This window comes from Acomys minous, assembly GCF_964271855.1.
Source record: "Acomys minous genome assembly, chromosome: 2".
In the NCBI taxonomy this organism is placed as follows: domain Eukaryota; kingdom Metazoa; phylum Chordata; class Mammalia; order Rodentia; family Muridae; genus Acomys; species Acomys minous.
In genome coordinates this window covers 73,542,913-73,570,587 of record NC_140484.1, presented here as the reverse complement: position 1 = coordinate 73,570,587, position 27,675 = coordinate 73,542,913, and the positions used below count along the sequence as shown (strand labels likewise).

Genomic DNA, 27,675 nt, shown 5'->3' with positions numbered 1-27,675 from the left:
CCTGGTGGCTGTCTTCTGTTCTGGATCTTAGCATCTCTTAAGTATCATGGCCGCTTAGATGGAACCTCCGAGGCACTCTTAACTGCAGCCCTTTCTGTCAGTTTAAAGCCATGAAGAGAGATTTGTACCCAAACACCCCTAGCAGCAGCAGCTCAGGTGACCTCTGAAGGCACTAATGAACCATGTAGCTCAGCCCTCTGCCTGACACTCTGGGGCATTTTTCTTTTTTAGTACGTCCGACTGAAACAGCTGGACCGAGGGCTTTCTGTCTAGCCAGCTCTCAGAAAACTCTAACAAAATTTCAAAACATCTTAACATCCTTCAGAATGACTTGATGAGCTGAGGTGGGTAGGTAAGGGGGCTCCCCTTTTCTGAGAAATAGGGGGTAAGGGAGAGGGAGGGAAGGTGGGATTGGGAGGTGAGGAGGGTTGGAGCTACCATCAAGATGTAAAGTGAATAAATAAGTAAATTAATTCATTAAAAACCAACTTGATTCTTTGGCAGCTATAGTACTCCAAATTAAATAGGACACCCTCCCTCCAAAATACTTTTCTTTGTCCTCAGGGTTCAGAATGAAGGGTTAATGACCTAAAGGTCTCAGGACGTGTGAACGTCTGCAGGCAGGTAGGAGCTGGGACCCTCCATAAAGTCACAAAGCAACCTCCGTCTGTTTACAACTTGGAGACTGCTGAGGAACCGATCTTCAGACGGAATCTTCTACCCCCAAAGTTCCCTTTTCTGCCCTATAGCCCCGCCCCCACCCCCACCCCACCCTCCACCCCCACCCTGTGCCTTGAGAACAGTCTTCCTGCCCAGGAGAGACCCCCTGCCCTTCATCAGGTTTCGACAAAAGGGAAACTGCCTCTGTAGAGGTCAGTCTCCCTCTCTTATTTTTCACACCACCTCAGTCAATCCCCCTCTAATAACCTTTAATAAGCACACCTTAGGTCTCAGGAGCAAACAGCTACTCGAGGTATCTACTAACATATCAAAGCCACAGTTCTCCGCATGACTTGTACATGGTCTTGCTCACTTCAGCACTTCCTCCTGACCCCCCACCCCAAACCTCGCCAGGCTCTGGGCTTCCCTTCGGAAGCGTGCCCCATTTTGACTATGGTTATGTAGGTTATATCTTGGGTCTCTTTGACCTCTTGTTTTGGGAGTTTGGTTTTGGTTTTTGGTCTCTCCCTCTCTTCTCTTCCTGTCTTGCTCTCCCCGCTCCTCCTCTATTGGCCTGGTTTTGTGGTTGTTTTGTTTGTTTGTTTTTATTGTCTATGTTCAGTCTGGACTCTTCCAGATGCCTCTGGGTATACCCTCCCTCATATCTACTTGAAAACTGAGTCATGCCTTATGATTTCGTGAAACAAGGATGACTCATTTTCATGCAATATACATCTATTAATTTATATGTATTCCAGCATAAATAAATAATGAAAAATCCTTACATTTAACAGGTTTTTTGTTACATTTTTGTTTCTGTTTTGGTTTGGGTTTGGTTTGTCAAGATGTGGTTTCTCTGGGTAGCCTTGGCTATCCTAGATTGACTTTGTAGGCCAGGCTAGCCCTAAACTCACAGAAATCAGTCTGCCTGTGCCTCCCTAGTACTTTGCTTTTGCTTTTTGAGACAGGGTTTCCCAGTGTAGCCCTGGCTGTCCTGGAGCTTATTGTGTAGACCAGGCTGGCCTTGAACTCAGAGATTCACTTGCCTCTGCCTCCTGGGTCCTGGGATTAAAGACCTGCACCACCACCAACCTGGTTTAACAGTTTTATATTAAGTATATTTTGAAGAAATCATATGAATTTCATGTTACTCATTATATATAAATAAGATAAAAATTTATATAAGTATATATATTAGAATCTGTTTTGGAAGGCAATCCTTATTAAATTTTATAGCTTAATGTAATCTTATGATTCTAATAAATATTTTATGCAAACAATTAATATTTTAAGGTTTCTGAAACATTTAATATACCCAGATATATCATTTTAATAGGCTTTAAAATGTTTAGAGAACCAAAATGTATAAAGTATTATCTACTTATCAGGCTTTGATATATGATTACAATGTTTAAATTTGTGAATCTGCATGTGTATTTTAATTGAGTATGCAAAAAAATTTTAGTATATAACAAAAATAAATTTAAAAAAGAAAAAAACTGAGCCAGATATGGTGGCGCACGCCTTTAATCCCAGCACTAGGGAGGCAGAGGCAGGTAGATCACTGTGAGTTTGAGGCCAGCCTAATGTACAAAGTGAGTCCAGGACAGCCAAGGCTACACAGAGAAACCCTGTCTCCAAAAACCAAAACCAAAACCAGAACCAAACAAACCAAAAAACACACACAACCAAAAAACAACAACAACAACAACACTGAGCCAGGCATGGTGGCGCTGTGAGTTCAAGGCCAGCCTGATCTACAAAGAGAGTCCAGGACAGCCAAGGCTACACAGAGAGACCCTGACTCTAAAAACAACAAAAACAAAAGCCAAAGAAAAGAAAAAAGAAAGAAAAGGAGAAAAGTAAAGTGGCCACACACACTTTTTGACACAAACAACATAACAACCGAAACCATTTGTAAATAAGTGTCATAGACACATGATACAATTCAATGAGATTAGGAACACTCACTTTAGGGGGAAAAAAGCAGTAGAAAATGCATTTCTTTACATTGTGAGAAAGACCAGGCAGTGGTGGTGGACGCCTTTAGTCTGAGCACTTCGGAGGCAGAGGCAGGCAGATCTGTGAGTTCGAGGCCAGCCTGGTCTACAGATTTATTCAGTGTCACTACATTGGGAAGAGAAAGAAAGAGGTCCAGCAAACTCTTAAAGTTCATCTTTAGGGTCCTGAAGTGAGTTCAAAGTTCAAATAATGTCCAAGGATATGCACATCTTAAGCAATCCCTGTCACACCTACTAGGTCTCAAATCTGGGACAAATGGCTAACCCAGGTATCCATTAACATATCAAAGCTGACACTGGCCTCCAGGTTCTCCCAGTCTTTGGTCTCTAATGGTTAAAGGGCCTTCCCAGCTAGCATAGCCCGCCGCCCCCTACTCTGAAGTCTTCAGCCATGGTTACTGGTCTGGGCTTTCCTCCCTGCAGCTCCTCCGCCCCTATATAACTCAGCCTCTTTGGCTATGCCAGTCTTTAGGCCCAGGCTGCCCCTCTTCCTTGGTGGCTTCACTCTTGCTCTCCCTCCTCGCCTCTCCTCACATGGCCTGGCTCAGGGTCATGCTCACTCTGGGCTCTTACAGACATCCCTGCCCCCCTCCTCCCTCCCCAACCCCCCCCCACCCCCACGCCCAGCTATGCTCTCCCTTTCCTCTCCACCTAGGAGTAGTCACGTCCTTCCTTTTTATTTCTTTTTTTCATTCAACACACACATTGGCTTATCATTATCTGGGTTTCAGTCTCATCCTGTAAGGTGCTTGGCAATTTGTTGGAACTGTGTGAGACCTCTTTCAGGGAAACAAGGTTCCCCTCTGGCTGGTGACTTTTCCTTCTCTCAGCAAGAGACTCTTGGGAAATTCCCATATTTGGGGGAGGGGGATCCAATATTTCAGTAGGCTGGAGAGATGGCTCAGAGGTTAAGAGCACTCACTGGCTGCTCTTCCAAAGGTTCTGAGTTCAATTCCCGGCAACCACATGGTGGCTCACAACCATCCATAATGAGATCTGGTGCCCCCTTCTGGCCTGCAGGCATTATATGCAGGTTGAACACTGTATACATAATAAATAAACAAGTAAATATATAAAGTTAAAAAAAAAAAAGAATACCCTTGTTTCTGCCCGGCCAGTTATATGGGGAATCAGGTTTTATGAAGATATTTCCAGAAAAGCCACGTGTTAGTAAATATGTCCCAGGAGCAAAGTATGAGTGGGTCTAGGAAAGACTGATTGCTGTGTCCGTGGCACTCAAAAATTTAGTGGGATTCTGGCTAGATAAAATGAAGCAAAGGAAAACAGATGCCGTGTTTAATGGGATGGGTCAGCCAAGTGACAGACAGGGAAACTCCAAGAGTTTTGAAGATGAGTCCAAGGATAAATCCCTAGGAACACTGTGGAGGGCAGGCAGGCAGGCCGGGGGCATACAGACTTCATTTGGCTATCTTCAACAGTTGGTGGAGTTCCCCTAAGCTTTGGGGACCACACTGAGAGTTTTAGCTTTAAGGCTGAAAGGAGTTTTAGGACTAGTTTATGTAATGGGGACGCTTTCCTGTAAGCATGAGAGTTTAAAATGCTGCAGAAGCAGTAACTATAGGGTGGGTGGGAGAGAGAAAGGTAGGGGCAGGGGAAAGAGAGACTGAGGAGCTGTTTTAGAATTTATCTCCAGGGTTTTGTTTTTATGTTCTTTCCGTTTATTAAAACTTTTTGTTTATTCTTTGTGAATTTCACATCATGCACCCCAATCCTACTCATCTACCCCTCCCTTTATACCCACCCTCTGCCCTTGCAACACTCCCCCCCCCAAAAAAAATCTCATTGTGGAAGCTGTGTGTCCCACAGCATAGCATTCATCCACATTTTTTTTTACTTACAAATCATTGCAGTGAGTCATTGGTCTAGTTCAAGGCCTCTGGCTTCTGGGACACTATCTGTTAATGCTAGATCCTCGTGGGGATTCTTTTTGGATGTCCCATTGTTGCCCTGTGTCATGGAGATTCTGCCACTTTGAATGTGAAGGACCAGGCCCCTCCACATGCTCCAGCAGTTCATAGATGAGGTAGATGTTTGTTTGGATGGGCCAACTCAAAGCCCTGGGTCTGGGCCTGGGCCTGGGCGGTAGCTGAGCTGGTCAGTCCCCCAGCTCTCCTGCACCCACACCACCAGCACGAGCTCTCCAGCACTGCCCCAGCTAGTTTATCCAGTTTTGCAGCCAGCAAGAGTCAGGGTCAGCTCTCCTGCTCTCATGCCCTCAACGCTGGCTAACCCGAACCCAGGCCACCAGAGCCGGCTCTCCTGTGCTGCCTAGGCCAAGGTACAGGAGCAGCTCTCCTGAGTGCTGCAGCAGGTGAGGGACAGAGCCTGCTCTCATTACCTCAGGGCCCAGCTCTCCTGCCTATTGCGGGCTTCGAGGGGTGGGAGAGGCCTACTCTTCTGCACCTACACTACCTCACAGCATATGAGTGGTGAGACCAGCTCTCCCACACTCAAACCACCAGGGCTAGCACTGCTGTATTATCCAGGTAAAGTGCAAGGCCGGCTCTCCAGAATGTTGCACGGGTAGGGGCAAGCCAGTTCTTGCCTTCTCCTGACCTCAAGGCTAGCCCTTCTGCCTGCCATGGGTGCTGAGGTGCCAAGGAAGGCATCTCTACCTTGCTCACACCACTGCATGGCAGAAGAGTGGCAAGGCCAGCTCTCCTATGCTTATACCCTTAGGGCTGGCTCACCCACTCCCCTGACACCAGGGTCAGCTCTATTGTGTCGCCCAGGAGAGGGGAGGGGACAGCTTAGCACGATGTCTCAGGTGGACATCCAAACCAGGCACATCTGCAGGCCTGGCACATTGACACAGATCCAGCCTTCACTAGAACCATGGACCCAGACATGGGCGCAGATGTCACTACGGCCTCAGGTGGCCGCCAAGGCAACTAAGATCAGCATGTCTGGGATCACCCTCCCCACCCCAGCACTCCAACCTCTCCACCATCCCCTCATTCCCCTGTTCCCACCCCTGCACCAGCAGCACGGTCCACAAACATTCACATAGTCTTTTTGGTGGCAGCCCAGACCATGGACATCTATATGGCCTTCGGTGGTCACTTAGACCACAGACATCAACAGAGACCCCAGCTGCCCAGCTGTAGCAGGATCACAGCTCCACCCATGGCCCTTAGTGGCAACCTGAGCCAGGATATCACCATGTGCTCAGTTGATTGTGGCTGCTCCTCATATCTATCCATTCCTTGCCTGCTGTTGAGTCTCTAGCCCACCTTTCTTCATAGTGGACAAAGCCCTCAGCTTCACTTTTTCGCCCACCTCTCTGCCTAGTACTCCATCTTTCCCATCTTCCCACCACACACTCGCCCATCATAGTGGCTCCCGAGGTGGGCACTTGGGTGTATTTCTTCTGGCTACCCTGGGCCAGCCTGGCCTGGATGGGTACATGAGTGTCTTTCTTCCCGCTGTCCCAGGCAGTCAGCCCCTATCTTTAGTTTCGATACAAACTCTAAATAAAATTTTAAGTTAATGTTTTTTTATTCTAGGCTGGGCGGTGGTGGTGCATGCCTTTAATCCTAGCACTTGGGAGGCAGAGGCTGGTGGTTCGCTGTGAGTTCGAGGCCAGCCTGGACTACAAAGTGAGTCTAGGCCAGCTAAGGCTACACAGAGAAACCCAGTCTTGAAAATCCAAAAATAAAAATAAAAATAAAACGTTTTTTATTCTAAAAATGTGATTTAACTCACATGTGGTTTTTAAAAGCTCTTTATTATCACTAATTTTCAGCTTTTATAGACCATTTTACATTTTAATTAAACCAGGCTGCCTATTTCTGATTTTTTTTTAAATAGAAAGAAAGGAAGAAAATAAAAAAGAGAAAGGAAATAAACGTTGCCTAGAACTTTGTTGATCCCACAAGATAAATATATTCGGAGGTAGTAAACATTCAGGTTATTGTAATAGGAGTTTTGGCTTCTCTGTAAACCCAGTTGTGTTACGTAAATATGTTTTTGTTTTAATCCCAAGTGTGCAGTTTTAGTTTGGGCTTTAGTTTGTCCACAGCTGGTAATCATCTTGTGTAGGCGTGGTCTTTGCCGGCTGGTAACAGCCTGTCTCCTGCAGCACATGGAAAGAGGCGTGGTCTAGGACTCTGAGGAAGATAAAAAGGCGGAGTCTAGAGCGATAAAGTGTGGTGTGTGGTGGTGGCATGTGGCACGTAGCAGTTTGGAGAGACCAGAGACCAGTGTGGCAGACAGAGAGAAACGTTTCAGTGTAGTGGCTCGGAGGACACTGCTTGCTGCATTCACTGTTGACAGAGACTGGTGTTGCCTCAAAAGAACCCAATTGTCCCTAAACAGCCAGGAGAAGTAAGGCGTCTGAGCCCCTTCTCCCCACTAATATTCTTTCTCATACCCAGATTTAGAAGGTTGGAGAAAAGAGGGAAAAGCAATAAATATCCAAAATAAAATATAATTTAAAAACAAGCATCAACAGACTGTGGATATCTCCATTTTTTCCAAACACTGGCAAGTTAGTCAGTAATCATCACACATAAATCCAGCTAGGATACCAGATGGCAGTTTATCTCCAAACATTTCTTGCATTTTTGAAAGTGTGTGTGTGTGTGTGTGTGTGTGTGTGTGTGTGTGTGTGTCTGTCTGTCTGTCTGTCTGTCTGTCTGTTTGCTCTCCTGAAAGATTACCTGTCTATGCTATCTAGGAAGTATGTGCTTGGGGTCGTATTTGTGTGCTGCTTTTGGGTTCAATTTTCTCAGCTTTTACCCTGAGACCATCTTCAGCCACTGGTGTCATTCAGGGCCTGGCTAGTAACCTGACTTCTGTGTCTGGCAGGCCAATCTAGGTACTGCTTGCTTCCGGACGAGAATAGATGGACCTCAAGACCAAAGGTCCCCACTTATCTCGAGACCAGCTAGAGCTCTTTAGGGCAAGGCCCGTGCACTAGGTTGGGATGTGGAAAGAGTTTTTTCCATGGAATGTTACAGTTTTTAGCTCTTTTAGAATGAAATTGCTGGTAACAGATGGCACTGGAGACTCGGCAGCTCCACAATTGTATGATGATACCAAAACTGTTACAACTCTTCATTTTAGCTGCCATGCTAAGCATGGCAGAGGATGTAGATGGACACCTGGAACCGGCAAGAAGGCAGGCGGTGTGTGTGTGTGTGTGTGTGTGTGTGTGTGTGTGTGTGTGTGTGTGTGTGCTGGGGATGGGGGATGGGGTAGGGCAGTGCTTTGCTGGCAGTCAGCACTAAGCTAGTCATGATGATGGAATTGGCTTCAGCAGCTGCCAAGGCAGCTATGCCATTGCTGCTCTGGGGGTTCAGTGGCAATTCTTCCCCAGAATAAATGGATTCTCAGTAGATCATGGTGGAGGAATGATTTGAGCACCAGAGAGCAAGCTGCCAACCTTTATTTATAACCCTTGGGTGGTGGGGAGGGGTTTGTGGGTGACTGGAGGTGTCAGGATGCTTAATCTACATACAGTGTTACAGTACCTCATTTACATGCAGTAGCATGGGGTCCTATCACAAGAAGGAAAACACAGTACTTAATTATCCTACGGATGGGGAAAGAACTTCTAGGTATGATTAAAGGTCATTTGCTGAAGGCTAGGCTCTCCTTAGCATAGGGTAGAGTTTTTCCAGCAATCCCCAGGTACTTGCTGAATAGGAAAGAGTTCAGCCTATAATCTTCCCTGAGGGCTATGTGATGCTCCTTACAAGATCTGGGGTTCCCCAGATCAGGGGAAGAGAGAACCCTACTGAGAAAGTGAGTCTGTCTTGATAGACAGAGCTCGGCTGGCTATCCAGATACTCCAGACTTCGACCTTTCCAGCAGAGCCCCACACATTGGGTTTCTAGATTATCTTGCACATGTATGAAAACTTGAGTTGGACTCAAAACATCAAACATTATGAATCTCTAATATGTGTCTTCATGGGTCAGCCAATAAATGTAGAGGAATTTTAATCCAGCAACATGGCTGCTGGGATCACATCCAGAAGACCTTCTAGGTCTGTGTGATCTGGCTGGAATACAAACATGCCCTTAGCACACACTTATAATCCCACACGATGAAGGTAAAGTTAGTCGGTAAAAGGATGCATCAATGCTTGAACATGATGCCTAATTGAGGGGCAGACAAAGTGACAAATCAGAGAAAGATTTCACAGGATAGGATATGCCCAACTCTTATTAGAACAGAGAGGAAAGAGAGGTGACATAAGAGAAGTGACAGAGGTGACAGAGGAGAGCAGCACAGAGGGAGAGAGGAAGGAGGCAGTTTTACCAGGAGAGTTTTACAGAGACAGGTTGAAGAGAGAACAAGCAAGATACGGGAAAGACCGAATGAGCCAGAGAATGAGAAGGAGTCAGAAAATTAGAACAGATTCTTAGAGTTAGTTTAAGACCAGGCACAGGAATTCAGTCAGAGGCCAAGAGAGAAGCCAGATCGAATCAGTCAGCTCGGAGAGGAGCTTGAGCCAGAACAGCTGAGTTAAGCCAGCCAGCCAGAGTTCAGAAAGAACAAGAAAGGGTGAGCTTCTTCAACAGTAAGTCTCAGAGACTGAAAACATTTTAGGCCTAGATTAGATTGTACAGAGGCTAGAAGCTAGGAGGACTAAGCCTAGGTTAGCAGACAGAGGCAGTAAATCGCAGAGACAACAATTAAATCAGGTAAATAAAAGTCACCATTACAAATAAAGTTCCTTCTGATCCAGGAAGCAGGGTTGGGCTTCCCTATGAGGCTGTTGTACATCATGGGGTGTTCCTCCTGACACTGCCAAGCTTGGAGGTGGGAGGAAACAAGTGCCTCTTATTTCAGTGTCTATTATCAAGTGCTCATATAATTTCAAAGCTAAGGGTCTGGCAAGGCCATAGGAGAAGCAGCAGGGAAAATGTAGAATTTATCGTTGGAGAAGGAGCATCAGTAGCCAAAGGTCAAACGATATTAAATCAGAGTATTGCAAAAATAACAAAAACTAAAACAAACAGACCAGAAAACAAAATGCCTTCAAAATTCCAAAACTGAGCAAAATCCAAATGCCATTAGAGGCTCCACAGCAAGCGAGCAAACAAAACTGAACCAAGTGTCTAGTCCAAAGTGCCTTCAAAGCAATTAAACTAGATACCGTGAGCCAAAAACTTTTAAAAAGCAGACCCAAAAGAAAAATCTATCTATCAAATTAGGACCCTTGGTTAACCATCTCAGAATAAACAAATGGACTGTAAGCCAAACTAAGAGAGGCCTGGAGCACAAGAAAGAACTTACCACCATCCACCAGAGGAAATAAAACCAAGTGGCCTGGATGAGATGGGTCAGAGGAGGTGGTTCTTCTAGTGGGTCACACAAGTGATGCTCAGGGAGTTCATATGTGGTTTTCGCAGTGCACAAAGTTGTTGCGAGAGGCCCACAATATTGCAAATTCACTTCTGGGACTAGCAAGTCCACACTTAGGCCTTAAGAGTGGGTCGGTATTATTTTAATGATCTTATTTGGAAATAACATCTACTTATAAGAAATAGTGCCTGTATAAACTGATGATGTGACCAATCCATTGTTAAAAGGAAGGTTTTTGTTGCAGACAGGAGATAAAGAACAGAAGAGCCTCTGGAAGTATACAGAGCAGAGAGAAAGAAGTAGACGAACAAGGTCCCAGCTTGGAAATGGCCAGAAAAGAAACAAAAGTATAACAGAATGGGGGGGAGGGGAAGGGGAGGAAGAAGGGAGGAGGAGAAGGGAGGAGCTGAGGAGAGGAGTTGAGAGAGAGGAAGAAAGGAGAGAGAGCATATTGAAAATAGCAGGGTTATAAGGAGAATGTATATGGGGGGAGGGAAGCCTGTGAGCTGGAAGGAGTTTAGGGTCGGTGAGGGGGTAGGGGGGAGGAGGAAGGGTTAGGATGAAGTGTGTAACAGGTACTTGTGATACTGAATGAGTCCGGAAATAGGCATGTGCTTTGGTATGGCCATAGGCACCACAGGTGGATATTTGTCCCTTCTGGAAGGGACTCCTTTTGGTGGAGGGAAATGGGCTTTACAAGTTCCTCAGGAATGCTGGCTTTTATCTAACCTCTAGGGATCTTCCTACAGTCTCGGTTGAGCCCACTTGTGGATATTTGGACAAGCTTTCGGAGTTTGAAGTATTGGGAGTCTCCTTTGGACTTAACCGTGCCCTCGCATGGACAACTGACGTAGTTATTGGCTAAGAAATAGAATTCCTGCCTCTCAGCTGGCAAGACTTCACCTGGATTCTAGAGCAAGGTGCCCCTTTGCCTCTGTGCCCTTTGAGTCGCCCATCTTGCCACCATCCTCAGAGGCTTGTCACCGTTAATTTCTGTGGCCAAGTGCCCTGAGCCTCTCCCTCCAGGTCCTCACCTGTCTGGGTGTATGTATTGGTTCTTCTATTTCACCCATTTACATGTCTAAGTTGTTTGCTTTCTTCTTGCTGACTTTTGAAAAAAGATTCAAGGGTGTAAATATTGCCTCATAGCCTGTGGCTTATCAATCATTTGGTTGGTTGGTTGGTTAGTGTTTCAAGACTACGTCTGACTATGTAACTTAGGCTGGCTGAAAAACGCATGATCCCCCAGCCTCAGCATCCTGAGTGCTGACATGAATTACCACAGTGGGTTTTTGTGTAGTCCTAGTTTGCTGCTGGGCTAAGACACTGACTTAAAGCAACTTGGGAGAAATGGCTGACATGTCAAGATCGTAGGCTGTGATGAAGAGAAGCCAAGTCAGATCCAAGACAGGAACCTCAAGGCAGGAACTGAAGATCTTTTTTTTTTCCTCAATGAATCATCTTGACAGACATTAACATTTTATTATATTAGTTTTATCCAAAGTTGTCAATCTTTCCATTCCTCTGACTAGCCACCAATCTACTGTAAATTTTGAGGCACTTCAAAAGCACGTTGCAGATGCCAGAACACTTCCTCCATACATACTATCAGTAAGAGGTCAATGTTCGTCTATAGCTTTTAAAAATTGTTTAGTGCATAGGAGTGTGTGTGTGTGTGTGTGTGTGTGTGTGTGTGTGTGTGCATGTGCTTGCCTTTGTCCCCAAACCTCCCACACTTACTAAAGGTGTGGCACACCATGACCCAGCTAACACACACACACACACACACACACACACACACACACACACGCACGCACGCACGCACGCACGCACACACACATCTTAAGCACCCATTCTGATGCATATTGACAGAATGGATTTATTTACCTGTGCAATATGAACCTCCCCCAGGCTCTGGCTCCTGCACAACACCAGGTTCCTTCACATGTGTTTATTTTTACATATTTATTTTGAAAAATGCTCGTACCTGAGTTATCACTGCTTGAGTCAGGTAACAAAACATTTCCATCTCCTAAAAGCCTCTCTTCCTCCTTTCCCCGTGGAGCCTGGCCCACTCCGTCAATACCCACGTAGCCCCATCTCAACATTGTAAATGAGTTTTACACAGTATGGAATTTCCCATAAGTGAAAAGAGATGGTGTGCACTATTTTGTGACTAACTTATTAATTGATTAAAGTGAAATGAGCTAATGAGGAGATGAAGCTATATTATATAAATGCAGGTTTATTGGAGCAGCACAGGAGTCGGGGAGGGGACAGAAAAAGAGAGGTGTGCACTTGGGGTGGGAGAAGGGAAAGAGAGAGAGCAGGGAGGTGGGAACGGGGGCAAAAGAGATCATGGGACCACAATGTCTGGATTATATAGTGAAGGGTCTCAGGGAGACAGGAATCCCTGCCCCTAGGTAGAGGGCAGGGCAGCCACGCCCCTCAACAGGACCTACCATCCCGGCCTTTTGTTCTAATAAATGGATAACAGGAGAAGAAATCTCATCTTTGGCTGCTTCCGGCTGACATTGGGGTATAGATTTGGGGTTGGAGGGCGTACGTGCAGAAGACTGGCATGTTAGGCAAGTCCAGGGAGAGCAAGCTGTCGTGTCTGCTGTTCAAGATCTGTGAGACCATCTGTGACTAGGAAACTGCAGGGCCAGATGATGCGGTCTGTGAGGTTGAGGCAGGAGCACCTGAATTCCGGATGCAGCAGCTGGCAGGATGCCGGAACATATGTACGGTAGGGGCAGAAGGTAAAGTTAAGGAGTTTAAGGAGAGAAAAAAAATTTCTTAGGTGTACATTTGAAACTTTTAGGCCCATGGTCTTGGTAGTTAGGGGAGAGGAGCCCCAAAACCAGGGAATGGGGGAGGAATCCATTATCAACAAAAGGCTGGGATGTTAGGTCCTGCTGCAGGCGTGGCTGCCCTGCCCTCTACCTAGGGACTGGTTTTCCCCTCTCCCAGAGACCCTTCACCATACAGTCCAGACGTTTTGGTTCCGATGGCCCTTTTGTCCCTCTTTTCCCTCCTCTCCCTCTCCTCTGCTCTCCTCTCGCTCTGCACGAGCACGTCTTCCTCTCTCCCTCACCCTCCTGTGCTGCTCCAATAAACCTGCATCTATACAATATAGCTTCATCTTGCCATTAGTTCACTCCATTTTAATCAGTCACTTATTTCACTCCTGACAAAACAGAAAATGGGTAGACAGCTGAGTGTAAAAATTTGCTCTGATAATATTCACATTAGAACATAAATATCCAGAATAAAATGTTAGAAAGACAGAATGAAAATTTTATATGTGTGTGTGTGTGTGAGAGAGAGAGAGAGAGAGAGAGAGAGAGAGAGAGAGAGAGAGAGAGAGAGAGAGAGAGAGAGAAGGGGAGAAGAGGGAGAGGAAAATTGATTGACTGACTGCCTGGGTCAAAACAGACAACATTTCTCATGTAGCCCAGGCTGGCCTCAGACACCTTAGATAGCCAAGGATAACCTTGGACTTCGGATAGTCTACCTCTGGAATGCAAACACAGTGCTAGGGATGAACCCAGGGCTTCATGCATGCCAAGCAAACACTCTGCCCATTGAGCCGTGTCCCGGCCCTGAAGACATGCCTCTTACTGTGGATTGTAAACAAAATGACTTAAAAGTGAATGATTCGGCCGGATTGCAGCTATGTAGTAGACAAAGCACATTCTAGGCTTAGATTCAATCCCTTGCACCACCATGACACACACACACACAAAAAAAACACTAAGTCTTTCCTTTCTCTTTTTGTTTTGGATTCATTAGGAGCTGGAAGGTCCTTGCACCCACGGATCTCCATAGAAACCAGGAATGTTAAGTATACAGAATTGTCTTTTCAAAGGAAAGGATATAAAACCTGTTTTTCCACCCAGAAAGCTGGGAGTTGGCCATGATTAATAGCCTGGTGACAGTCATTATCTGTTGGGCCAGGCCGTGTCAAGCTTCTACAACCAGCACCAGAGATGGCTACTAGTCCAAATGAGTGCTCTGCTTTCTGTGTGACTGAGACCATGCCACACCCTTCCCTAGGCCTTAAGCTAATACAGGTAGCCCAGCTCTAGAAACCATCTTCTTGGAAGAAATTACACACACCTGGAGTTGAGTTTCAATGTAATTATGTCTCCGTGTGCAGTGGGCATTGAATTACACCAGGAAACTTTTTTTCCAAATTGTACTAAGTCAGGCTGGACTTAGAATTTGTTTTGTTTTGCTTAGTTTCCCCCCCCCCCCCCAATACAGGGTTTCTCTGTGTAGCCTTGGCTGTCCTGGACTCGCTTTGTAGACTAGCCTGGCCTCAAACTCAGAGATTCATCTCCCTCTGCCTCTGTGCTGCATTACAGGCTGTGCCACCACACCTGACTAGAAACTAGTTTTTATTTTCACCTCTTCAAGGATTGTCTTCCTGCGTGCCATGACATGGGCAGGGATCCCCACCCCCAACTCCCAGATTCTAGCCAAAAGCCTGCGCATGCCCTCCCTGATACCTGGGCTTCCTCGCCCAAGTATCTCTGAAGCCCTTCCTCCCTTTCCACTACAAAGCCGCTTGCTAACCTCCACTGCTGGACATGCTGGCTGCTTGGACCATGACCTAAGCAGGCACAGCATTCTCCTTCTCATCTCCATGTGTCTCCTCCCGACGGCTGCCGAGAGGTTACAGCTTGCTGGTTCTGTGGTTTTTCTCTTAACTCTGCTAAAATAATCCCTGAGCTTAGAAAGACAGAGGGAAGCTGAGGGATGGGTGATGGTGCACGCCTTTAACGCCTGCACTCAGGAGGCAGGAGCAGGCCAGTCTCTGTGTCCAGGCACAGCCTGATCTACAGAACCAATTCCAGGACAGTCAAAGTGACACAGAGAAACCCTGTATCGAAAAGCATAAACAAACAAACAGACAAACAAACAAGTAAATGGAGGTGGGAGGAGGAAGAGGAGGAGGGGGGAGGAGGGAAGAGGAGGGGGGAGGAGGGGGAGGAGGGGGAGGAGGAGGAGCTGGAGGAGAAACTTAGAGATGTAAAGTTGCGGCCGGGCTTTGCGACTCGTCCCACCTGCCGCTTGATTCCACCTCAGCTCACATGCTATCCCTTCCCTTGGACCACTCTTTTCACTTCCACCCTGGCTCCGAAGCTAAGGAGCTTCTGCTCATCCATCAGGTGCCCTCTTGATTCTAGAGACACTTCCTTGCTCCTAGCCTTTTCTCTTTAAACCAGCACTACAAATACTCGAGTTACTTGGTCACTCTCTCCTCTGTCCGTCTGTCCGTCTATCTGTCTGACTATCTGTCTGTTTGCCTGCCTGTCTATCTCTATCTCTGTCTCTGTCCTTCATAACTGTGTCTCAAGACGTCAGCTCTCAGCTCCTGCTGCAGCCCCATGCCTGCCTGCCTGCTGCCATGCTTCCCACCATGATGATGCTCATGGACTCACCCTCTGGGACTGTGAGCCTCCAATAAACTCCTACTTCTTTAAGTTGCCTTGATCACGGTGTGTCCACGACAACAGAAAGTAACTCAGACAGTTCTCTCTGTTGACCTTTATATGGGCCTCTGGATCAAGCCCAGGTCATCAGGAATACACAGTAAGCATTTTACCCCATCAACCACCTCACTAGCCCCAAGGCAAATGGGTTTAAAGAGTGAGCACCAGGGCCAGAGTTGGGGAGCGGGTACGCATGTGTCGGGGGTGGGGGGGAGGTGTTTGTGTTTCCACGCCCTTCACTTCAGCAGCTTCCATCCTCTGTGTTTTTCCAATGTAGACAAGTATGCTCTGACAGACACCACAGTGTGGTTTAGAATCATGGAAAGACGGGAAACAACCTAAGCATCTACCAGCAAGAGATTAGTTAAATATCCCTTGTGTTAGTCAGCTTCCCATCGGTGTTACAACAGCCCAGCTAGTCAACCAGCAGGAGGAGCGGGCTCTTCTGACTCAGTTTAAGAAGTTGAGTCTGCACGTACATCGGCCCTGGGCCTTTACAGATGGTCGGAGTAGTGTCAAGCAAGCTTTACAGAGATGCAAGGGAGGGGAGAGAAGAGACTAGAGTCCAGCCATACCCTCCAAGGGGAGTCTTTTATTCTTGTTCGTTTATGTTTTTAGTGCCGTGCACAAATACACAAGGCAATTCTCAAAAAGGGAACTTTATACTTTACAAAAAGAAAAGCTTTATTTTGACTACCATGGTTTCGAGGGCAGAGCACCATAGTAGGTAGGCATGTGGCAGAGGCTGTCTACTTCAGAAAACAGCAGAGAGGAACGGCCCACAGACCAGGCAGAACCTTCAGAGGCGCATCCCCTGTGGTCTACTTCCTCCAGCTTTCACCCTGCCTTTTGAAGTTCCTGCCATCTCCCAAAAATAGTGCCACTGGCTGAGAACCAAACACTTACCGTGTGGAGGATGTCTCATTAGCAAACACTAACACTCGTTGACCTAGAACTTGCCGCTAGCCCCTCATCTTAAAAGTGATGCTTAGTCTAAACCGCCAACTTGGTGAGATGCAGTCACCTGGGAGATTGGGAGATGGGCCTCTGGGCCTGGATGGCGGATTAGCTTCATTGGGTTAGTTGCTTTTCGTGAGAAGGAGTCCTGGACTGTAAGAAGAAATAGTGAGCTAAGCACACGCATTTACCTCTTGCTCTCCTTTCTGAGATGCAGTGTGGCCAAGTGCTTCATGCTCCTGCTGGCCTGATGTCCTTGCGAACCAAGACCAACCCCTCCTCCCTTAGTCCCTCTTACCAGGATATTTTCTCACAGCAACAAGAAAAATGGCTAAGACCACCCTGGCATCTCCCCCAAAGCACTGGAGAGCAAATATTTAACACGGACCTTTAGGACCAGTCTAGATCCAAATGCCAGCACCTGGACAGGGGGACCATATGCTTCCAGCAATGGTGGATGGCTGTCTCTGGTGACTGGCAAACCTTCTCCTCAAGGGCTGGTGAGTACAGCATTAAAGCTGCGTGGGCCACACAGTCTCTGCCGCCTCTACTCACACACAGTAAGGTTGTACTAAGGCAACTGTAGGTGAGCGATGGGTGTGGCTGTTTAACCAATAAAACTTTATTCAAACTTGATTAGTTTTAGAATCAAAATGCCAAGATCATTCTTTTCTCGTGTACAAATGAGCAGTAGAGCAGATTGGCCAGTGGACTACAGTTGCTGATCTCTGAGCTATGTTCGTTGTCAGGGAGACATGATCAGTTGTTGGTGAGCACTTCAGTTTCTGGGGGGTGATATGTTTCTGTAAGCATTGTGTGTAGCTCATTCGTGTGTGTATGTTTGGGTAGAGGTAGTTATCAAATTGCCACCGATGGTGATTTCTGAGACTTCACATGACTTCCAGCTACATTTCTACACTCTTCTGCATTACTTCAACCTTCTAACTGGAGATTGTGGCATCTGTGCTGACGTCATCCTTCGAGAGCCTCAGTGGCATGCAGCCTGTCTGTGCTCCGATAGTGGCAAATGTCAGATGACTAATCTGGCCTGGGCTCCTGCCTGGGCTGGCTGTTTCAGATTAGCTTGAGTTGGGACCACTAGGGCAACCTTGCTCTCGTGTCTCTTTCCTTGTGGGAAAATCCCTGCCCTGAGACAATTCTCCTTGCAAATCAGAAGCGCAAGTGTAAGGGCAAAATTAATGCCTTATTCTACACGTAATGTATATTCAGCAACTAATGCCATGGTCTGTGAATGTTCTGTGAGAACTTGTCCTCCAGGTGACTTCACTTCTTCCTGTGTTCCGGGAATGACCACGCACTGTCATTAATACGCTAGACCTGCCAGCAGTCTCCAGAAAGTGGAGTCCTGGACCCAACCTGCCTGAAGGTTGGCATTCCTGTGACCCACAACTTCCCTGAAGATCCAGCCTCCACCCAACCTGCCAGAAGGTCAGCATTCCTGTGACCCACAACCCCCCACCCCCACCCCCACCCCTACCCCTACCCCGCTTCCCTTTATGAACCCATCGCCCTTGAAGCTCTGGGTCACTCTCCTATCCTGCTGCCTCAGGAAGGACTGTGACCCAAAGCTGGAGCCCCTAATACAGGACCCTGTGTATGTTGCATCAGTATCGAGTCCTGGTGGTCTTTTGGGGGGCTCTCGCTATCTGGGTGATCTCGGTATTACACTGGGCGATCTCGGTATTACACAAGTAAGTGGGTAAATGAGTAAGACTGAGCAGGCTCTTGGCCACATGACAGCTGCTAATCTCCATTGGCCAAAACAAGCTCTGCAGCTGAGCTCAGAGCCAAAGGAAGAGAGGCCACTCGAGAGTCCAAAGGCGAGGAGCACGGATGAAAGAAGGGGTGCGAACTGTGGCCATCAATGCACGCCTTTGTACCCAGCAAAAGCAGGAACGTGGGATGAAGTCGGATGGCTGCCCAATCCCTCACCTGCTTCCACTATGAGGTACAAGTGACAAACACCTACAGAAAGGATAGTGACTTTATCTCAGCATCCCAACATTCCTCAGAGAGCTTCATTGGCTCTAATTGGGCCACATAGCCATCTCTGAGCTCATCAGAGTCAGGGAGCTTGCAGCACACCGACTGGCCACTTCAGAATCATCTTCTGTTCTGATTGGCTACCCTGGTATCACCTACTGTTCTCATTGGCTACCCTGGAATTACTAGCCCATGCTGCTGCAGAGGGACTCAGTTCTATCTGTTATGGGTGAGACCTAAGGGGAATGGTTAACTGCAGGTATTTTAAGGATGTATCTCATAGCAGGTGCCTGACTTAGGTTGGACACCCCCACCCAGCAGCTGGCCCTGAGATATACACTGTGGTGAAAGTGGTTCACCGGGCAGGGGTGGGGGGTGGGGGGTGGGGGTGGGGAATGGCAGGTGACCACAGAGGGCACTAGGGAGTGATTAGGAAGTGGAGAGGTGAAGAAGCTGGTTCAGAGTGCATTATGAGTAGGTTGATGCTGGAGCAACTAGGACTGTCCTGAGCCTGTGTCTGTGTGTGCACTCTCACGCGCAAGTTAATCCTTTCCGGAAATGCCTCACAGACACACCAGACATGAGCTTTCCTAGTTTGATAGGCAGCTCTTGATCGAATCAAACTGATAATCACGAAGCATAGCAGCCTACACACTGCCTTCTAGGCAACGAAGCCAGAGGCGGGGCCTCTGGACGGAAATCTCAAAAAGGAAGTGTGGCCCAGTGGTTCTGGCACCCTGGGGGGAGGGGTATGTGGGCTGAACTCTGCTTTGCCAGTTCTAGCCAGAAAAACGTGGACATTGTTTTGTTTGTTTTGTTTGTTTGTTTGTTTGTTTGTTTAAACTCTAGGCTCCATGGCAGTCCACAGGTTCTGAGCTCCAGTGTGCAATTTGATTATATGGTGGCGGGCATGTACAACAACAATTCCAAGAACTGAGAGCTACAGGCCTGAGAACAGTCTGGAACATTCCTGAGAATGTCCATACACGCTCCAAGACAAGGAGAAGGGAGAGGACACGGCGTGAGAGAACCGAATCAAGGCTGGGGGCATGGGTGGCACTAAAGGGACGATGAAGGACACCATCAAAAATGAGTGGCACAGAAGCTGGCTATAGGGTGTGAGGGGACCCAAGAGCAGCGTGGAGCAGGGCAGCCATGTGGGAGACCTGTCGTGCGTGTCCCGTTTCGGGGGGGGGGGGGGAGTGGTGCCGCCTTCCCATCCTCTCGCAAGATAGAAGAAAGGGCAAGGTGCTGCCCTGCTTGCGGCTCAGCTGCGGCTTCTTCGTGCTTCTTTTCCTGGGGACCAACGCGTCTCAGCTCTGTGACTGGGAAGATGGAAAATCCTACCAAGTGGCCTAAGGAAATAACCCGAAAGTCCAAGTGAAGGGCGCAGACCTGGCTGCATCCCCAGAAGAGTGTGTTTAGTTATTATTCACTCCCGAGTGTGTCTGGCAGGGCTCAAGGGGGACAGCCGTTTCAGCTCTTCTCGGTGGCGGGTTAAAACAACAGCCGCATTCATTTTGCTGATAATTCGGCAACTAGGTCAGAGTTCAGCGGGGCCCAATTATCTCTGTTTCACTTGGTGTCAGCTGGGATGACTCAGGGCTGGCCGCGGGAGTCCTTTGAAGACTTGCTCAGATCTCAGCACTGAGTAGGTCCAAAGTTCAGTCCCTATTGGACGTGGGCTCCTTACAGTGCAGTGCAGTCCAGTGCAGTGGCTCCAACTGCTCAACTGTCTGTCAGTCAAGGACCTCAAGACATACAGAGAGCTGGGCGTGGTGGCACAACCAGGGACCCAAGGGAAGAAGAGGCGGGAGGTCTGCAAGACCAGACCTGATTACAGAGTGAGGGATGACCACAAATCACGTGTGTCGGGCGGGGAAGGGGTGCTGAAGAAGCTATATCTTATGTTCTTCAGCTCAGCTTTAGAAGACACAGCGCCATTTCTAGCATATTCTATCCATTGAAGAGGGTCACTGAATCTACCCATGGTAAAGAAGGGAGGAAATTAGATTATTTTTTTTATGAGAGAAGCCATGAGGGATGGCAAATGTTTTAACAAGGAAAGATGTGGACCATGGCTTTCACTGACAGTTGCAGACATACTGAGTGGGCAGTAAAGCTTTATATTGGAGGGAGAATAAAGTGGGTGGTGAAAGTGGGCTAAGTACCTTCCTCCGAGGGGGAAGAAAGCAGCTCGGCAGGCAGAGTACTTGTCTAACACCCGAGATACCCTGGATTTGATTCCTAGCTCTGTGAAAAACACGGTGTTACCTCCCAGAATGCCTGTAATCCCAGATCTCCTGTAATCCCAGAACACCTGTAACCTCAGAATACCTGCAACTCCAGAACACCTGCAACTCCAGAACACCTGTAATCCCAGAATGCCTGTAATCCCAGAATGCCTGCAAATCCCAGAACACCTGGAATCTCAGAACATCTGGAATCCCAGAATGCCTACAATTCCAGAACACCTGTACTCCCAGAATGCCTGCAATCCCAGCATGCCTGCAATTTCAGAACACCTGCTATCTCAGAACACCTGCAATCCCAGAACACCTGCAATCCCAGAATGCCTGCAAATCCAAGCATGCTTGTAATTCTAGTGCTCAGGAGCTGGAGCAGAAATGCCAGAAGGAAGGTCATTGGCTACTATATTAGTTTCTTTCTCTCTCTCCCTCCCTCCCTCTCTCTCTCTCTCTCTCTCTCTCTCTCTCTCTCTCTCTCTCTCTCTCTCTGTGTGTGTGTGTGTGTGTGTGTGTGTGTGTGTGTGTGTGTGTGTACAGTGTTTCTCTGCATAATCCCGGCTGTCCTGTAACTCACTCTGTAGATCAGGCTGGCCTCAAACTCAACGATCTACCTGCCTCTGCCTCCTGAGTGCTAGGATTAAAGGCATGTACCACCACTGCCCAGCTATGCTTCTTGTTTGTTTGTTTGTTTGTTTTACAAAGCTTAGAGCCTCATCCCAGGGATTGCTGTCCACAGGGAGGATGGACACCTCTGTTACCTAGCAAGAGAACCCTTCACAGACACATACAGAGGCTTGTCCCTATCATCGTGACACCCAGTATAAATGACCTGTTACATAGTGAGCTCCAAGCCAACCTGAGATCTATGTGACCCCACTTTCAAAACAACAGCCAGGCACGGTGACACACACCTGTAATCCCAGTACTCACGAGGCAGAGACAGGCAGATCTCTTTGAGTTGGAGGCCAGCCTGATCTACAAATGGAGTCCAGGATAGCCAAGGGTACACAGAGAAACCCTGTCTGGAAAAAAACAACCAAACAAATAAATCAAAACAACAGGACAAAATGGGCTTGGAAGCCACCCTTGGTGTTACAGTTCAAGTGTGAAATGTGCCTGTGAGCTCTTGTGTGGAAGGTAGACACATAGACACAGCCCAGTTGCACCAACAGTTAATTATTTCTGTATGCTTGGTATTAGTCTGGTAACACAAAACAGCCTTTTTGATTGACACTAGCCCTGTGATGCCTGCAGTCACCTTTGTAGTTGGTTTTAGCGCAGTGGCAGCAGCAGAGGGCTTTGGAAGGGCACACAAGTCCGGCCACACCAGGAGTCTCCATTGAGATGATTTGCCAGTGCCTAGCTACACCGTTTGCAACGCACTTCACAGTCACTTTCTGGATAGTTAAGACAGTTCCAGCTACGCCCGCTCTATGGCATTTACCTGCTGAGTGGCTGATACTAACTCAACCACTGAAGCATTAATTTACGCCTACTGTACTACGATTACTACTGCTACTACTATTACTATTATTAGGTCTGTTTTAGTTGCTTCAAGACAGGATCTCACACTGCAGCCAGCCTGGGCTGGTGCTTCCTATGTCTTGTATCCTGGGCTTGAATCATGGCAATTCTTCTGCCTTAGCTTTTCCAGTGGTGGGGTAAAAGACCCGAACACCATGGCATCTTTCAGTTGTCATTTTATTTATTCCTTTTTTTTTTAAAGGAAGGGCTTTAAAAAAAAATAAACAGATTTATTTACTTATTATCTATACAGCGTTTTGCCTGCACGTGCTCCTGCATGCCAGAAGATCTCACTATAGATGGTTGTGAGCCACCATGTGGTTGCTGGGAATTGAACTCAGAATCTTTGGAAGAGCAGCCAGTGCTCTTAATCTCTGAGCCATCTCTGCAACCCTCAATTGGCATTTTAAATGTGACTAGTGTAAGTAAACCATCTGAAAGAGATGATCACAGCACAATTTTTGAAAAATGCAAGTAGTAGGAAGAAGTGGTGGCCCACACCGTTAGTCCCAGTGCTCGGGAGGCAGAGGCAGGTGAATCTCTGTGAGTTTGGGGTCAGCCTGGTTTACAGAACAAGCTTTACACCAGTCAGGACTAAACAGTGAAACCTTGTCTCAAAAAAGAAAAAAGAAAGTATAGATTGTCTATAGGGAAATAAGTATAAAAACAAATTTAAAAGAAACGAGGAGTGCCTACATTTATTTCCAATAAAGCAGATGTCAAATAGGAATATTAATACAGATTTTCAAAAGAATGTGAGTACATGTTTTTAAAGGAACATAACAGTAAAAAAAGCCAATTATCTACAATATATAAGTGAAAATCCTTAACATGTATGTACTTCCCTCCAACAATGTCAAAATGCACAAGGCACAAACTGATGGAACTTTAAGGAGAAATAGGCAAATCTACAATGATTCATTGGGTGTTGGACGCTGACACATCTTTCATTCAGTTACAGCAGGAAGAAGATCAGCAAGGCTGTAATGTACTGTATTGCACTGTGCTGTACTGTATTGTGTTGTATTGCTCTGACCAGTACTGTCAAAAACCAATATCCAGTGAGCATATGATGCTCTGTAAAGAGCACCTCAGTCAGCACCGGTGGAGCATTCACCAGGTCACACACCAGTCCAGGCCATGAAACATTTGGGGTGTTTGTTTGTTTTGTTTTTTTGAGACAGAGTTTCTCTGTGTAGCCTTGGCTGTCCTGGACTCACTTTGTAGACCAGGCTGGCCTCGAACTCACAGAGATATGCCTGACTCTGCCTCTGGAGTACTGAGATTAAAGGCGTGCACCACCAAGCCCAACTTCGGGCCATGAAACAGAACATGACACTGTTAAACCAGAAACCAGCTGCAGAAAGATGGCTGGAAAATCCAAACTACTTGGGATTAAAGGTGGCATTTTAATTTTATTTTTGGTTTTTGAGATAGAATTTTTCTGTGTAGCCTTGACTGTCCTGGAACTTGCTCTGTAGACCTGGCTGGCTTTGAACTCAGAGTTCTGCTTGCCTCTGCCTCCCAAGGACTGGGATTAAAAGGCATGTGCCACCATGCTTGGCTAAAGATGGTATTTTTTTAAAACGACACAAAGGGGTGGAGGAGAAAGCACAAGATAAACTTTTATGAAAGAGACTTTACTATATAGGAAAAACTGGCCACAGACAGATCCATGAGTCTCTTTCCTCGGCCACCCAAGTGCTAGGATTACAAATATATGCATGATGCTGTCTTAATTATTTTTCAGGCTGGAAAAGTGTCTTAGTGAGTAAAGCGAGAACCTGAGCTTGCCTCCCCAACACCCATGTGAAAGTGTGCTTCTATCACCCCAGCACTGGGAGATGAGAGACAGGCAGAGCCGAGGAGCTCCCTGGCCAGCCAGTGGGGTGCAACAGTGAGCTTACTGCTCAGCCTGAAGCCCTGTCTCAAAATTAAAGTGGAGCGTGTAATCATTTACTAGGAGAACATCCTGATGGGCCTCTACCCACATGTGAGAAAGAACATACATACAACACACACAGACCCCACACACACGCACACACATACAACCCCCACACATAGTTTTTTCATTACATGAATATATAAATGTAGTGCACTAAGATTATGAGACGCAGCAAATGCTATGCTCAAAGAAATCATTTAGCAGTGAATGCGCCTATTTGGAAGAAACTTCCAAAATGAATGACTAACATTTCCTTTGGGCTCCAGAAAAAGAAAATCAATATATAGCCCTAATAAGCAGAAGAAAGGAAATAACAAAAATAGAGCACCTATCAATGACATTACAAATGGAAAATCAAAACTCTTGTAATAAAACAATGAAAGGAAAAGGTATTTCTTTGAAAAGATCAATGAAATTGAGAAATTTGTATCTAAAGAAGAGAAAGAAAGATGCCAAGACAGCTATATGGAGCAGGGGTGCTGGAGAGATCGCTCTGGTTTAGAGCACTGGCTGCTCTTGCAGGTGACCCAGGTTTAATTCCCAACACCTACGTGGTGGCTCCCCATCTCTGTCACTTCAGTTCTGGGGGATCCAATGCCCTCTTCTGGCTGTCTTGGATACTGCACACACATGGTGGCTAGCCACACGTGCAGGCAAACCCTCATACACATGAAATATATCTAAAAATAATAACATCAGAAAGGAAAATGGGCTCCTTAGCACTAGTCCTATGGACAGAAAGGGATAATAAAGGAATATTGTGAACACTTTTCCTACCACAATTTTTAAAAAGTAATCTTTTTATTGTATGTTTATAGGTGTTTTGCCTGCATGCATATCTGTGCACCATGTACATATGTCCTTGGAAGCCCAAATACGTGCCCAGAACTGGAGTTACAGACAGCTGTGAGCTGCCATGTTGGCTCTGGGGCTTAATCCTGGCTTCTCTGAAAGAGCAGCCGCAGCCAGTGTTCTTCACTTCTGAGCCATCTTTCCAGCCCTCTTATCTCAAATTTAACAGAGTATAAAATAGATTAAAACTCTGTGAAACAGCCCTTTGCTCAGGCCCAAGCCAGCATGATCCACTCATCTTCTGGAAGAGGCCACCCTCCCTGCAAGGAAGACCATCCCTTAAAAGGATGGCGGAGATTTTATGGACCACATACTACGTGTCCGTTCCCATCATTGACAATAAACATTACCAATTCACCAAAAAATTGGGGAAGGGTGGGTTCAATGTAGGGATTGTATGATAGACACTTCTATGCCCTGAAGCAAATCCTGTCTCATAAACAGCAGGACCAGGAAGAGGCCCAGTGAGAGGCAGACATGCATGGCCTCTTCCAGAACTGGAAGGTGCTAAGCACAAAGCCTGGCTGCTGCTACTCTTCTTCAAGAAAGGTACTTTGTGAGACAGAAAGGCTGGAGGACCAAGGCACCTTCTTGACTAACAACCAAATCCTTCCATCGTGCCTGGGTATCTGCAGAGGTCTTGAGGCTATTCATGCCAAAGGCTATGGCAACAGGGACATGAAGCCTACCAATGTTTTGCTTGCTGATGAGGGGCATCCAATTTTAATGGGCATGGCTTCTAGGAATCAGGCATGCATCCAGGTGAAGGGCTCACACCAGGCCCTAGCTCTACAGGACTGGGCGGCCCAGTGGTGCACCATCTCCTACAGGTCACCAGAGCTTGTTTCTATGCAGAGCCAGTCAATGAGTGGACTGATATCTGGTCCCCAGGCTGTGCACTCTATGCCAGCACAGTCTTTGGGGATGGCCCTTGTGGTATGGTGGTTCAGAAGGGTGATAGTGTGACCCTTGTTGCACAGAATGAACTGAACATTCCACATAGCCCCAGGCATCTTCAGCACTGTGACAGCTTTTGGCCTCTCTGATGACTGTGGACCCCCAGCAGGGGTGGTCACATTCCTGTCCTCTTCAGTCAGTTGGAGGCTTTGCAGCTACCAGCCCCTGGCCAGCACATCACTCAAATCCGATCAAATCGATGAGCATGCAGGAAGGAGGACCTCAAAGCAGCTTTCATCCCCCATTGGAACTCCTTCCATTCTGCCCAGGATGGCTCTTACAGCTTGGGGTAAAGAAGACATGCCTTTGTGTGTCTGCTCTCTTATCCTAATACTGGGCAATGAGCCTAGGGTAAGTTGGGGGAAAGTGACCAGAAAATATGGCTCAAAGCTGGGCTGCTGGGGGCACATCGTGTTCTGCTTCCAAATCTGGGAGTGAGAAAATAAATAAACAGGAGAAAATGGTGAAAACAAACAAACAAAAACCCTTTTGAAACACACAAATTACTACAATGCAAGATGGAGAAGTAACTATCTTAATTTACTTGCTATTTATTAAAAGCAATGGGATTTATAATTAATAATAATTTTTTAAAGCAATAAGGTTGTAGGGCTGGCAAGATGGCTCAGTGGGTAAAGGCGCTTCCTCCGAGCCTGATGACTTGAGTTCAGTCCCTGGGAGGAAATATTAGGGAAGAGCTGATTCTTAAAATGCATGCGTAATATAAATAACATAATTTTTTTAAATTGTTAAAGGTACAGATGGTTGCAATGATGCGTTCTAATAAACATTTAAGGAAACATGCTGATTTTCTATGATACTTTCCCAGAAGATTGTAGCAGACAGAGTTCTTTCCAAACAGTTCTGTGTGGCTCGTGTTACCCTTACACCAGAACCAAAAGTAACGTTATAAGGAATGAACACTGCAGATCAGTACGTCTCATGAGCATAGATGCAAACGTCCTCAGCAGACTGATCAAGTCAGAGCCAATTACATATGGAAAGAATCATAAGCTGCCACCAGGCAGGGTTTATGCCAGCTGATCCAATTGTCACATCAACACTCTAATGATGAAAACATCTTACCATGGCCACTGGGTCAGAAAGAGCATTTTACCAAACGCCAGTGTTCAGGAGGAAAAAAAAGAAAGAAAACTAGGAATTGAGTGAGGGGGAAAGAAGGAGGAGTAGAGAAGGCGACTACAACAGGAAGAGAGTGAAACCTCTTCACTGTGGTAAGAAGCATCTGCAGAAGCCACACACACACAGCCAGCACGGTACTCTCCGGTGAGATGCTAGGATGCACCTCCACACCGAGGTCAGGAACAAGGCAACAGAGTGCCTTCTCCCACCTCAGCATCACACCAGAAATTCCACCTAATGCAAAACTATAAAGGAGGCCAGGCCTGGTGGTGGTGCCCCTTTTAATCCCTGCAATACCGAGGCAGAGGCAGGATCTCTGTAAGTGTGAGGCCAGCCCGTTCTAGAGAATTTCAGGCCACTGAGGAGACTCTCTTCAAAGCAACCAAGCAAACAATAACAAAAACAAAAGAAAGGAAAAAGAGGCAAAGGAAAGGAGAGAGACACCTTGAGAAGGAAGAATATTTATATATTGTTTATATTCTTAAAAATCTGGAGGCTTGGGAAATGTCTCAGTGGTTAAGAGC

The 27,675-nt window shown here is 46.7% G+C and overlaps 1 pseudogene across 1 annotated transcript in view; it reads left to right on the top strand.

Annotated features, from left to right (window-relative positions):
- LOC311609696 (serine/threonine-protein kinase 16-like) overlaps positions 1-26,211 on the top strand; it is a 57,296-nt pseudogene extending 31,085 nt beyond the window's left edge. Inside the window, exon 3 of the transcript in view lies at positions 25,442-26,211. The product of the transcript in view is annotated as a serine/threonine-protein kinase 16-like (transcript). The remainder of the gene's footprint in view (positions 1-25,441) is intronic.
- Positions 26,212-27,675: the final 1,464 nt, after the last annotated feature.